At 42.4% G+C, this 13718-nt stretch overlaps 1 protein-coding gene and 1 long non-coding RNA gene across 5 annotated transcripts in view; one reads left to right on the top strand and one right to left on the bottom strand.

Annotated features, from left to right (window-relative positions):
• LOC100882227 (lachesin) overlaps positions 1-1218 on the bottom strand; it is an 83761-nt gene extending 82543 nt beyond the window's left edge. For 3 of the 4 annotated variants that reach the window (XM_012287459.2, XM_076532640.1, XM_076532639.1), the window contains exon 1: positions 708-1209. The gene's annotated coding sequence lies outside the window, so the exon portion shown is untranslated. Of the gene's footprint in view, positions 1-707 lie in introns of all 4 variants that reach the window. The other variant, XM_076532641.1, reaches the window with a different exon arrangement.
• The window catches only part of LOC143264605 (uncharacterized), a 71922-nt gene extending 58439 nt beyond the window's left edge, over positions 1-13483 (top strand). The window contains exon 4 of the long non-coding RNA XR_013038405.1: positions 10194-13483. This is a non-coding gene — a long non-coding RNA (uncharacterized LOC143264605). The remainder of the gene's footprint in view (positions 1-10193) is intronic.
• The last annotated feature ends 235 nt before the right edge of the window (positions 13484-13718 follow it).

Here is a 13718-nt window from a genome sequence, read left to right as displayed (position 1 = left end):
GTCACTAATTCTGTTTTGGAAAAACAAGGGTAGGCGGTCGAATGTTCGTGGAAGCGTGTAAATTTCACTTTTACCCGCGGCCGACAATTTTTTATTTCGAGCCGGTGTTTCCGAACGAATGCGTTTCGACGCGAACCTGTTTGCACAAAGAACCGCTGCTGCATCGTTGCAGCAACACCCTTCCACCGTCAATTTTACCCCTGACACTCCCTATCTACCCCCGTTTCACCGGCTCGTGGACCAGATCGTCGCCCCTGTACCGTTCCAACCCCTCTTCCCCATTGCTCTTGAGTGCAATTGGTTTTTCGTGTTCAGGGCACTTCGGTGTCCTCGGAATCCTAATTTCGCGTTTTTCATTCCGCGTCCCCGTTTCTCTCTCGTCGATGTCCCGTGGAAAGCAGCCCCGTCGCGTCGTCCGACAGACCGGAAGCCTCTCTCGTTGCACGCGATATCTGACGGATGTCGCGAATTTTTTTTCTTTCACAGAGAAAACGATCGAGTGAAATGGAAACGTCCTGCTGCTGTTGTCGTGAACTTGAAATCGATCAAATTATACGCTCGGGTGCGCCACAGACTTTCTTTAAGTAAAAGGAAGCGTAAAGGACGTGTTCTCTCGCTTGTCGCGTTTGCTCATATTTTGTATGCGCGAGGAGACAGTTGTACCAGGAAAAGAACAGGAAAATAATCTTGAATGAAACGAGATTTACCGGTAGAAACGTAAATCGAGTGAGTGTCAGCTCACATTTTCTTCGTCTTTATCGTGATCATAGAAGCGAAGCGAAAACGTAAATTGAAATCCGAGTTTCCTTCAGGATTAATTTTAATTCGAACTTGGAGAGATTTTGCAACACAGAAACACAGCTAGGTCACGTATGAACGATCACACTATGGAACACTTCTTCAAAGTCTCTCGCAGCCATAAAAAAATCCACAAAATCAATCGCACTCATCGATCACTGCCAATCAGCGTTAACCAGTTTGAACTCCGAAGCCGCGTGGCACACTCGATAACGCTCGGAATCGCGAGGATCGATCGAGAAACGATCGAAATAAGCTCGCGGAGGCGCGTGGTACCGGCATGGGCGTGTAAGAAGCACTAAATCCTGATGCCCTGTCCGTGGCTAGCCGGCCCCTCTAACAATAAACTTAGGTGAGAGACGAGAGACGAGCACACGCAGACAGACAGAGCAGAAAACCGCACGCGTGACAAAGCGTACGCGCGGCGTGCGTGCGTGAGCCACACTAGCGGAACGAGGATCATCCATTCGAGTCTACACGGTGTATAACACACGATCACGCGTGTGGGAGTATCTGTGACCACCGTCGTGTGGTAGAAGCCGTATGCTGATCATCTGCACTCGTTTATTGAGCATTAAGCGTGACGGTGTTGAGCTGGTGAAAGCGATCCGCTTTTTCGACCAGCTCCGCTCGAGGCTTTTCGATGTACTTCCGTCGCTGCTTTTGGGGAATCAGAGGAAGCGTTGGAAACCTTTCGAACGTCATGGGAAATTAAACTGGCACAGGATATCAGAAAAAATTCAGATTAAGGGAGAGTGTAATTTTTTAAGAGTTTTGTCGCTATTGAAAAATTTGTAATTCTAAACATTGCGAAAATGCAGCAGAAACATTCTTCGTCCCTAACTTGAGTATTATGATTCATTGTAAAGCGAAGTCTATAACATTACTACGGATACAAACGTTAAATTAGACCGACGATTGACATAGAACCCATTTATAGTACGCCTACGCAGCACTCGCGGCACCACACAAAACCTCCCAAAATACAACAGCGTATAGCGTCCCAAAGCGTTTGTTTCTAAGCGACGAAATACCAACGTCCTATGTCGTGTGCAATTCGTAGGCGATCTCTTCCTCCAAGGAATAACGAAGCTAAATCTGGCCAACTCGATGTATTAGCAATTCGAAAAATTTGCCGACACGGCAATATAACGGGATTCTACTGTAGTAAGCTGGCGTTGAAAGTTTTCGCGTTGGATTATACACGGTTTACACACGATACCGAGCTTCAGCGCGTCAGAAGGAACGAAAAGGGTGCACGAGGAAGAACGCTCGAACACGTGTACGAAGCGTACGTGTGAACGCGCGGGGGTGGAGTGCGACGAGATATTATGCGGATAAAATATTCATGGTTATCGAGGCTCGCGATCGGGCACGCCTTTATTTTTCGAGATGAATAGAAATGGTACCACCTCCCGTTGAGCCGTGGGACAGAAATTCTTTTACTCTCGACGACAACGAAAGAGAAGGAGCGTGAAAAAGAAAAGAAACAGGGGGATGGAAGATGACCAGAGAATCGGCTAGCTGTTCTGGACACCGCTTGAAAAGTAATATCGATAACGAGGGTTTATCGCCGTGAACGAATAAAAACCGAGGGTGGATGGAACCACGAGCTCACTATTGTGTAAAGAATGTTTTTTGCCCAGATATTTTTTTCCCTCCCTCTTTTTAATGCGAACCTTGCATTCACTGTTCGAACACAGACACAATTTTAATTTGATTGTCTTTCGCGTCGATATTAAGATGACGCAAAGTTGTAGTTGGTATGCTTTAAATAATTAACTCCCTTTCATAACCAATTTCTTCGATCCAACGCTGATATTATATTTATTAAATAGTAAATTACTGTCAGCTACGTCTAATTTGCACAGTCAATGGCTACTTATATAAACATTTAATTATTCGTTTCAAACTTCCATTACAATACTACGTTGAAGTTAATAAAGAAATTTCTGAAGGTGTTTTGCAGATGGAAATATCGGAAATTCAGTCGGGTGGAACTAGTTTGCTGCAACTCTCGGCTGGGAAAAACAACAGAGCTGTTCGATAATGTTAGGCTAGGTTCGCAGGAAGTTTCGTTGGTTATGAGGACGTTAATGAGCTGCAGGGATTACCAACGGCACCGTTTGCCACGCAATATCGAAAACGGAAATGGCCCCGACATCTCCACGATTTCTTACTGCATCCTTTACCTTTGTTAACACCTTCACCGATTGCTGGGACAGCCTATCAGGAAATCGAACCAGCTTTCGAGACTCCCACGAACAAATTGTCCTAGTTATCGTTTACTCTACGTTATAAAGCTTACACTTCAATAGCCTGATAATAATAAAAGTTCAAAAAGCGAAAATGTAAATTCTCTTCTTTTCCAACCTTGTTAACCAGGCATATTGTAACAATGGCCACGGCTTAATTATGTAATTCAATCGTGTTATTGGAACATTCAACGAGGTCTATTATTCCCGCTCAGATTATAACATATTTTATATGAAGCCAGCACGACTACTTTTGTTACTCAATTATTATACCATTGCCTGAAACGCTGGTTGCTGAATTTGATTTCTTCCCAATAAACAATTCATGGAAAACATATATTATTTGCTTTGTTAAAAACGCTCGTAAGCGTGAGGATTAAAAAGGATTAAAATTCAAATGAAACAATTTTTACTTTTGTTCCGTTTATAACCGTTGAAAAAAATAAAATATACTGGTATTGCCTCAGTGCTTTTTAGTCAGTGAATTTGTTAGCGGTTTTTGTTGCGCTGTCCAAATAACAGAATATTTCATTTTGACGAACTGTTCCAAATACGATAAAAAAGCAGAATGAGTTTTAAGCGAGCGCTGGTAATGGAAGTCGAAGTTTAAATTCTTAATTTGGTAGGTAAGGAAACAGCAGGATAAATGGGAAGATAAAAGAATGTTTAAAACTCGGAGTTTCCATGAAATGATTAGCGAGGTTTAATGATATTCCATTGAATTTAATTGACGTTTTTGCGTGCTAGTCCGGGCCTCGTCAAAACGATCCCCTAAGATTTGATTAAAATCCCGATTCGCGTGGGTGGAAATTAACTCGGTCGTGGAATATAAGTTTGCCGAATTAATTATCAACGGCTTGGAACTCGTTACGGAACTATTGAAATTTTCTGCGAAATACAACTTCCATACTTTTCCGACGCAATAATCCTTCGCGCTTGAAATTTAGTCGAGTGCAGTTGTTTCGAAAAATCCGTAAATTCCGTTGAAACGAATGATCCTGTTGAACTTTGCAGTTCGTGAAACAATTCGAACTCTATCCGCCGAAATTTTTTCATCATCGTACACAGTCTGTTTCTTCTTTTTTTTTTTTAAAGGGAGACAAGACAAATAAAAATTCAATCAAGTTCGGAGTAAACCGCGTATTCGTTCGCGACAGCAAATTAAATTCAATTAATTTCATCCAAGTTAGTTACGCGGTCGACCCAAAAATTGTGGGCTCCGGGAGCCCTGTAATTAAGTCGACTGTTACCCGGAAATAATTGGCTGTATAATTGACCGACGGACAGAGGTGTGTAAATAATTGTCTCACGGCTTTGCTCGAGGAGATAGTAAATAATTCCGCAGCGCCAGAACGAAAACAAAGAATCGGAGAAGCAATTAAAACCTGATGCTCGATCGATCGTCCGTAGAAATAATTTTATTTGTTGCTGGACGAACGTTCGAGCTTCTTCGATCGGTTCGTTCGAGTTTAACAAGCGCTAACTTGTTATTTTGTTATTTACCCTGAAATTAGGAATGTTAAACGTTTTCGCGATCGCTAACGAACACGGTTTTCGTTTCATCGCCGTCCGTGAAATACAATCTTGACAGAAAATTCATCCGATGTTGGCTAAACAAAATTTGAAAGTGTAATCCATGAATTTCATGATACGAAAATAGCTGGAGGGAAGAATAGACAGACTACTGCATGTCGATCCACCATGAGATAACGAGAGAAAATGAAAAACGACAGAGGGAACACAGAAGGCTATTATGTCGGCTACGAAACGTTCGTCTTGGTGAATTCTATTCGCAGGCTTTGCTCAGATAATATCGCGTATGCCAGTCTGTGCGTTAATCACGTAATGGTAGGTGGCACTTGAACTCCGGGGAGAAAGCGTCTACAATTTGCAGGTCGACGGTGTAATAATGGAGATAGTCCGCATAGCACGGGGTAGGAAGTTTAGTTGCTCTCCTTACACGCTACCAGTTCCTTTCTCCTTCTTCCTGCTACGTCTATGTTCCGCTGTGTGTGGATCTACTCTACTTCTATTTATAACCCTTTCTCTTTAAAAGCGCACAAGTGCGAAACGGTCTCGCGTGACTCGAAATTAGCCTCGTTATCACGATATAATTAGTTTAGGAGCTCGGAACTGGTCCGAAATTCGGTGTTGCTCGATGTAGTAATATCTCAACGACGCTTCTGTAATTTGTTTTGTCCTCCTCGATGCGCCGCGCGGACGAGACGCGGTTCAACAGAAGAATTAAGCCTCTTAAATTTGATTTTTCCTTCCTTAATTAGGAATCGCTCGCTATCCACTTGCACGACAACAAAAACTTGGAAATTTCGGAAAAGTATGCCAAAGCTTTCGGGTTTAATTTGTGTCTTGCCTTTAAGCTCCATTTAAGAGTTTAAGTAGTCGGCAAAATAGCTGTTTCGTATTTTCGAGGGTAAATCTTTTTTCGGTTCTGCTCTCCGAAGTAATTATATAAGAAGTTTCGACGAGTCGGCAAATTGTTCTTCCCCGAAACAAGTAGCCGAAACTTCCCCAGGAAAATCTGTTCCAAAACTTACAATTAGCACATGAGAACATGATTTCCACATTACCCCGAGGAAATCCTTTCCCGAAAGAAACGAGCGAACTTGGAGAAAGAAACTTTCTAAACCGTAGAATTTCAATTACATTGAAAATCAACGAGACCACCCTCTCGGCCCTGATCTCCCTCTAAATTACACGAACACGAAGGCACGGCAACGAGGCTGCGCCAGAATCAGCCTCGAGTCCTCGATGACAAGGCACGAGCTAGGGTATTCAACGTTTCCGAGGAAATCCAGCAACAACTCGGTCGAAAATCGTTCGGTCAAAGGGTTTAAGGGCTTGAACATGCAACACCCAGCGGTGCCCTTGCTACCAAAGTCCTCTGTCGAGCAACGAACGCGTGATAATGATTATAGCGTACAGGGTGGTCGCGTTAAACAGAGGCCGACTTAGAGGCAGTCGGCCCTCTGGTGTAATCCTTTGATTACAGCGTGTTTCGAGAGTCGTCTGAATCACGAGGAAACGCGTAAGGTGATATTCCTGAATGGTACGGCCGGAAACCGAAACCGGGCCGCATAAAGGAGGATATACAACGAACGTGGCGAACCGGCCGCTGTTGGCTGGCTGCTGGTGCTGCCTCGTACACGCGTTATAGCCAACCAACGACGAACTGATGCAGGATACACTGGAATGAGCCAGCATAGCGCATCCGGTGTACTCTGGTAATGAAATACAGTAACATTATATCCGCGATATTCATCCGCGCCGCGGTGTGCGGTTTGCCGTTACACAAGCGTGTGCAACTACGAGGCCGGGAGCGTGTGTTCGGATCGTCACACGGGGAATACTTGTCCAAGGATATCGCATGGCGTCTGGATTAATCAGGGCTCGAGGGAAGCCTCGGTACGATGACGGCTCCATGAGTGCAGGAAATTAAGACGGAGACCGAAAGAGGATTTCGTGGTTGCTCGAGACCACCCAGTTTCGAATCGGAATCTCGAACAGATTCTTTCCCATCGATTTAACGATACTCTTCAATTTTATTTTACCTTACGACGTTATGCGATATGTCATTTAGCGTGTAATTTAATTAAAATACAGATATTTAGTCGAGTAGCATTCAATTATTCATAACATGTTAATAGATTCTATTATTGGACACAGAAACGTGAGCTCGCACATGGTTTCAATCGAAACCGTTATGAATGATTTTATAATTGAGTTGTTTTTACAACAATACATATAACGATGTAACGTGAGAATAAATTAACAGCAGTAATCGATAGTATGAAATGGAATGGTTTATAAATTGACTCGAATACTAACGAGGTATTGATAGATAATATCTGGACATTTCATAACAAGGTGCAATTGCACAAAATGAAAAAACGAAAATTTCGAGTATCCATTTTTCGGTGTTTCGCTATTTCTTCGCGTTTCCTCTGCAGCAGAGTGGTTTAATAATTTTAAATTGGAAAAGTTGTTGCACTCCCATTCTTTTCCCCGTTATTGTTCGGCAGAGGGGCGAGTGTCTTTTTATTTGGTCGGACTCGCCAGTGAAACCTAGTACCGCTTTCGAACAATATCCACTTGCACGCGAACGGCTAGCCATACGGAAGCGCCATAAAGCTAATGATCCCTAAGTGATCCGTACCACGACGACATGATGACTGTTGTGTTAGGGAGGATGGGATTACAAGCGAATAGAATGGAACGGGATGGAACATCCCATCATTATCCAATGATCTACGTCTCTTTAGCGACTTGCATGCCACACCTCTTTGCTCGTAACGATCAAGTTACTATACGATTTGACCGACACTTAACGATCAACGATAAATCATTTTGCTGTATTATCCGCATCAATTTTGCACCCGTTTACACTATTGAATTCTGCTGCGTTGTTCAGTTACGATTCAACGTGATTCGATCTCAAAGTATTGCGGTCTCTTTAGAAAGTTTATGTATTTAAGGATTATCTTGCAGAGGTATTGTTCGCTCTAGCGATCGCTAAACCATCGAGTCTCATTTTTATAGTATAGATATCTTCCTTCGAGTACGGTTTTCTTCTTCCCTTAACCAGGTTAAGATAGTTCGAGATTACAGTTGCTGCAATTTAGCCGCAATATCCAATATCCGATGTTCACGTTTCATCACACGGTTTAACGTTATCGCCCGCCACTTATCTCTAGGGAATTTCAACGCATCCCTGTCTGATACGAACGATCCGAAGACGAATCCTATGAGGCCCGCCCTCTCATACGTTGCTCGGCGTTAACGTATCAGTATGTTTGGCGTCTAAACCACGGTGTACCGCAAGATCGTACCGACTATCCATCAACCTCTATATCCGGGGTATAGAGGATGGCCATCTGTGTATCTTGCTAAACAAGATTAACCTCGCTATAGATCATCGAGTGCGTGATCGAGTGGCCTTTTCCTCCTGTGCTTCACGAAAGAAACAATTAGTCCCGGTATCGATGCATCTACGATAACAGAATTTGTCGGAGTTCGAATAACTTTATCGCGTACGCGTTGTTCGCTTTAGGAATATACTTTAGGAATGAACGACACAAATATTTGGATAGATCGAAAACTTTTATTAGCATTTCTACCTCGGTAGCTTTCCACCTACAAGTCCAATCTACTGGTAATCTTTCGTTGGGATCGTCGAAAGTGCACGGAGGTAAATTAAAGACCGTTTTCGGCGTAATTTAATGAAAATGTTCTGGAAACAGTTAGCACGTTTCGTCCGAGAATATTGTGTCAACAGCAATTTAAGGGAATTGAAGCGAACCCCGGAGCCGTCAGCGGACGCCGAAGCGACTTTGTCGCAAAATTCTAGGTATTCAAAACTTCTCCGGCGTAAAACTTTCGTTATCTGTCCCGTATTCTTAACTCACGATAACAAAGTTCCGGTGAAAGGGTTTATCCTCTCGCAAAAGGGTCCTTTAACTTCTTCAACGCGTTAACGCAGAACGAATAGGTAATCGATAAAAATAACTCGTTGAACGTTTAACGTGGTAAACAAATAAGAAACGAAGCGCATATTTAATCTCGTTCCTGCTTGCGCAGAATTTTGTTCGGTAATTGCTGGAAACGTTGTTCACCGTTTGCATCGTTTGTACGAGTTTTCGTCGAAAACGAAATATTATCAGCACGCGTGTATACTATAACATAATAAACGATTACGCTGTATTTTGTTGACCTCCTCGACGTCCGTATAAATTCAGCCCCCGTCATCGCAGAGTTGCTCTTTACCGAGCAAATCGGCAAATTACATAAATTGAATTGTTATCGGCCATCGACAAACATCATCACGCCCATCGTTGCATCCTTTTCATCGTAATATTGCATTTACGATGCGCGTTAATCTCGCGGGATCGCTCGATTGGAAAAAGCTGCTTTCAATCGCTATTATTCCATCCTCCCTCGCTCGTCCAATCGCCGTATAAGAACATAATGATCCTGCCGCTTCGAGGTTACATTCAAACGCCATCTCTTTACGTAGACGATGAAAATAAAAGATCGATAAAGAAAAAAGAGGAGGAAAAATCGAAGGTAAAAGTTTCCTTGTGCTGCACAATACAACGTGGTCCCAATCGTCGTCGCCCTTGTTGAACAAAGAATTGCTCATTACGTAACGAGATATCGACCCACTTCGTGATCTGTCGGAGAATGCTAAGAATCTCTGAAGTGTCATAAAATCTAGGTGACATTTGAATGTGACTCTATTAGGAATGATGCAGAGGACTTTCAAATTGTCAAGTTCCCAAAATTGTAAAATTGAAAAAATCCAAGTCAATGATACATCGATAAAATAAATAGCTATCTCTCCTGTTGAACTAGTTCCTAAATTTTGAAAATCCAACACGTTCTGACCATTAGGTATTCCGCTTGGACTCGTGCAGTAGTTCAGGTGCCTTTCAGGATGTTCAAAAGTACGAATGTCAGGGAAATATCAGCTGCTTGGTCGAAAAACGAACGTCACAAAACGCATTGTCGATCAAGAACATGTTGCAGAGTCACTGTACGGTCATAATTCATGATCCAAGGCGACTTTGGCCGTCCGAAGTCATCTGCTTGGCAAGAGAGGAACCGCTCGACCCCCTAGGGATAATTTATGGGGTGCAAAGCCGGTCGAAGGTTCAATTTTTAAACGTACCGCGTGTCTCGCTTTTGGGAAGATAAAATACGATTTTAGCAAGCATCAATCGGGTTGAATTGTCGAGATAACGTAACTGTTTCATGATTTGGCTATCGAAAAATTTATGAAACCATCGATCTCACAGCCCACTCGTTGAGAAAACGATAAAAAAAGATACTGTAAGAAACGAAAATGTAATCTAGCGACACTTTGTCTACTTTGTGCGTTATGATTATTATGTCGTGCGACAGGTGTAGAGGGTCTTCGCAAAAAGCTTGTAAGGGACTCTAGAAATGAAATATGTCACACAGCCCTACAGAAGGGGAAGTTGAAAAGATACGATTTAATATAGTGTGTCTTCTGCGCGCTCAAAATGGAAATTTATTCTCATTGTAACGTCGGCGCGTGGCGGGAAATATTGTTCATCGTTTCGTAGCATTATGTATCGTTAAAGGTGAACGTCTATTTTTCAGCGTCGCCCGAATCGGTGCGCAGCGTGACAGAGACAAAGGAAGATGAATGGAAATGAAGTTCTTCTACTTGAATTTACATCTCCAACGGATGACGTTATATCGTGTGGTCATCAGTGCTAGCCGCATACTTTCCTGCGCCATAAATATCAATGAAGACACGATCGTTCTTGATGTTCCTGCTTTGAATAACTTTCATCGACGTTAGTAAGCTTCTTCTGATCGTGATCGATCAGTCGATACAATTGGTAAATTTAAATTGTCAACGTATTATCAATATAATGGGATTCGATAAATTTTTAGGAACTCTCTCGTGGTCCCCATTAGCGCGTTGATTAATTTTAGAACGAATAATGATCGGTGAATACCAAACAAATAAATATCTAGCTAATTCCACATAAGTCTAAACACGCATAAATCATCCTCTTTGAATAAGTATCGCGCTAACAACGGCTTGTTCTCATAAATTATCGTGAAACGCTTAAAGGGAGAGGGATCGAAACGAGCGTTCTTCGTAAAAGGCGAGATCAGTCGGGATAATATCGTTGTTACGAGATCGAAAAGTGATTTATGGATGGGTTCCATGTTGTTCAACGAAAACATCGAGCCACGGAGAGTTGCCCTAAATAGGAATCGTAGCTTCGAAATGTGTATTTGTAGAAACGGTCAATAATAACCAGAAATTCTGAAGAATTGATCGTATAATTAGGCAAGATCGAATAGAATAAAAAGCTTGTCGTTTGAGAAGACTCGAGTGCGCCTTTAAAAAGACCATTATTTTTACTCGCGCACTACTTGTAACCATCGCTAATAGCATTTACCGACTGTTTTTCGAGCCAACTACGATGGGAGCCTATAAAACGACGTCTTTATATCTTTATTACCCCTGTCTAAGGAGCCCCTGCTGCGCCATGGCTCACGTTCGGCAGCTCGTGTGGATATTTCGGCAATTTATATAGAACTAAGGAAGCAGGAGACTCGAGAAAGAGAGTCGTCTACACGATCGAGTGGTTCGTTCATGGCCACCCTAATAGCTTTATTTATAGCTATTACGATAGTCCATATAACTCGCATAGCATGCCACCCTCTCTCGATTAATTGTGTTCGAGGTGAAATGCCGGGATAATAACGGTTCAAACGCGACCTGCAATTGTAATTTCAAGCATATTATCCAGTTTTTCTTCGTTAGCCAACCCTCCTTCCGTTGAATCTCGGTTCAAACCAAACGAAAAAATTAAAACTTTGTCTTTACGATATAACCGAACTAAATTACAGCGATGTATTTTTACCTTTCGCGACAATTTACCTAAACGTATAGTGCGAAAAACAAGTGTAACTATGTTCACGATGTAATTATGACCACGAGATAATAAAATTTCAAACGAAAAAACAAGTCGTAAAGAAGGTTGGAGGTTTTCTAATTTTCAACGAATAGAACGATAGTCTTCTCCGGTGTACCATAACAAATGGTCGAGCACAGTCTGTAAAAAGTCCTCGTTAAAAGAATCGTAACGAGTTCCGAGAAGGGGCGAGCCACCTTGCAGGTGAAACTCCATTACACTAGAACCACCCCTTCGCAATTTCTGGCTCGCAGCGTGGTCGGTTGGTGTCGATAAAAAGCGTGCTCCGATGCCGGAAGGAAGATCGCTCCTGGACGCTTTCATCGGACAAAATCGTGGCCATTGTCGTGGACATTAACCCGATTTCAAAGGGTACCAATGGCTAGACAGGCTAGAGAGACCTGGAAAAAAGAGATACAGGGCGAAACGCGCCGATCCCACAGTCACGGATAAAAAAGAACGAATTTCATGGATCCTCGAAATCGACACACAGTCGATTCGTGTGAAGCTCGCGGCGAAAAGCGTGAAAGAACAAACGGAAAGAGAAAGGACAGAAGGACTGAGTAGAAAAGGATGGCTGCCCTTCGTGTATACGCTACATGGCTCAATGATGTAAAATTTAAGTAAAGTTCTCTTTATTCCTTAAATCTAGGTTCATGCACTTTGGTAAAGTATATTTTATACTTCGTTTCACAGATTTAAAAATTTCACTTGCTTTTGTAGAAATTCTTCGAATCGAGTACAGTGGACAAATGTAATATACAAGTGGTTCGCGAGCCTTTCAGGAGAGACCGCATCAAAAGGATCGCCTAGGAATACCCCAAGCCTTTATCGTTATTGCACGTCCAACAGCATGGGGTGACTATAGCGGTACGCAGTAAGAGGATGAGGTGCTTGCAGGCTGAGCTTGCCGCGTGTTTCCTGGCCGTTCGTCATTTTTAGTGGTCGGACCTCGCTCGCTCAGGTATTAAATTATATTTCACGCGGTGATTAACGGTCTCCTAGGATGTATTATTAAACCGCGCGCAGGACCTCGTAGGACGACGTGGAATCCTTGCCGGACAAGGTGGCCCCGACCCCTTTTCCTCTTCATTGCCCTCTTTTTCTCGGATGTTCCTCTTAAACGATCACCCTTCTTCCCTGTGCTTTCCGTTCTTCCTGGAAAACCTTTATTGCTCTACACCGTGTTCGTGAAATTGAAAAAGAGAACGAGCTTCGGTGACTTTAAAAGTCAGAGACCAGCAGCTTCTCGAGCATGGTTGCGTTTAATGCTTATGAAGGAGTTGAGAATGTTTGACTACCTTTTTACTTCTCGGTAACTTCTCTTTGTTCAAATAGCTTCTTTTTAAGGAGCACCGTGATCTTATATCGTTTATCGATTAAACGAAACTAACCAAACAGAACGCTTTTCAAATAAATTAAACGAGATTCCCGTGCTAGTTAAAGACTGTACTCTAGTACGGAGGTTCCTTTGAATTATTCTGTGTAACGAAATCGTGCCGGCACGTTTATTCTCGAAGTTGTATACAAAATTATGAATTTACATGTTTTGGTTAGCTCGAATTTAAGAGGTCTCTGAATAATTAGCAGCTCGTTCCGTGCGCACCTTCGTCCCGTTCAAATAGTAATACGTACATACTCGTTTAAGAAGCAACGGGATATAGAGTGTTTCCGCTTTAATCTCGAGCAAACTGTGGAAATTCAAACATCGTGTGTATAACTTAGACTGTCGCGAGTCTCGCTAAAAATTTAATTTTATAAATGCTCTAGGAGATCCGAGTCCAAATTGAATTCGATGCATAAATATACAGACGTAATGTATTCTTGTACGACAAAATAAATTTCTTGTGGAAACTTCGATTGTTTTAATAAAGAAAATGATCATAGACACATGTATAGATACGACGAATATTACATGGTAATTCTTGACTAGTTCTTTAAAGCACATTTACGAGCGCATAAATTAAATCGTAAAACTACGCATTCTTATAGCGTCTTATCGCCTCGACGACTATACAACATCAGTAATTTTACCTGGGAACGTTCCATGGCTGCCTGCCGTTGACAACTTACGTGGAATTGCACCCACAGGAAATGCGGCTGTACACACACGATCCCAACGCCGACAATGTACACTTGTCCAACTTATTGACAAGAGAAATTTTACGTCTTGCGACATTTCCACGTG

Source organism: Megachile rotundata, chromosome 6 (assembly GCF_050947335.1).
Source record: "Megachile rotundata isolate GNS110a chromosome 6, iyMegRotu1, whole genome shotgun sequence".
Lineage (NCBI taxonomy): Eukaryota > Metazoa > Arthropoda > Insecta > Hymenoptera > Megachilidae > Megachile > Megachile rotundata.
The sequence above is the reverse complement of the archived record's forward strand: the minus strand, read 5'-3'. Positions and strand labels throughout refer to the sequence as shown.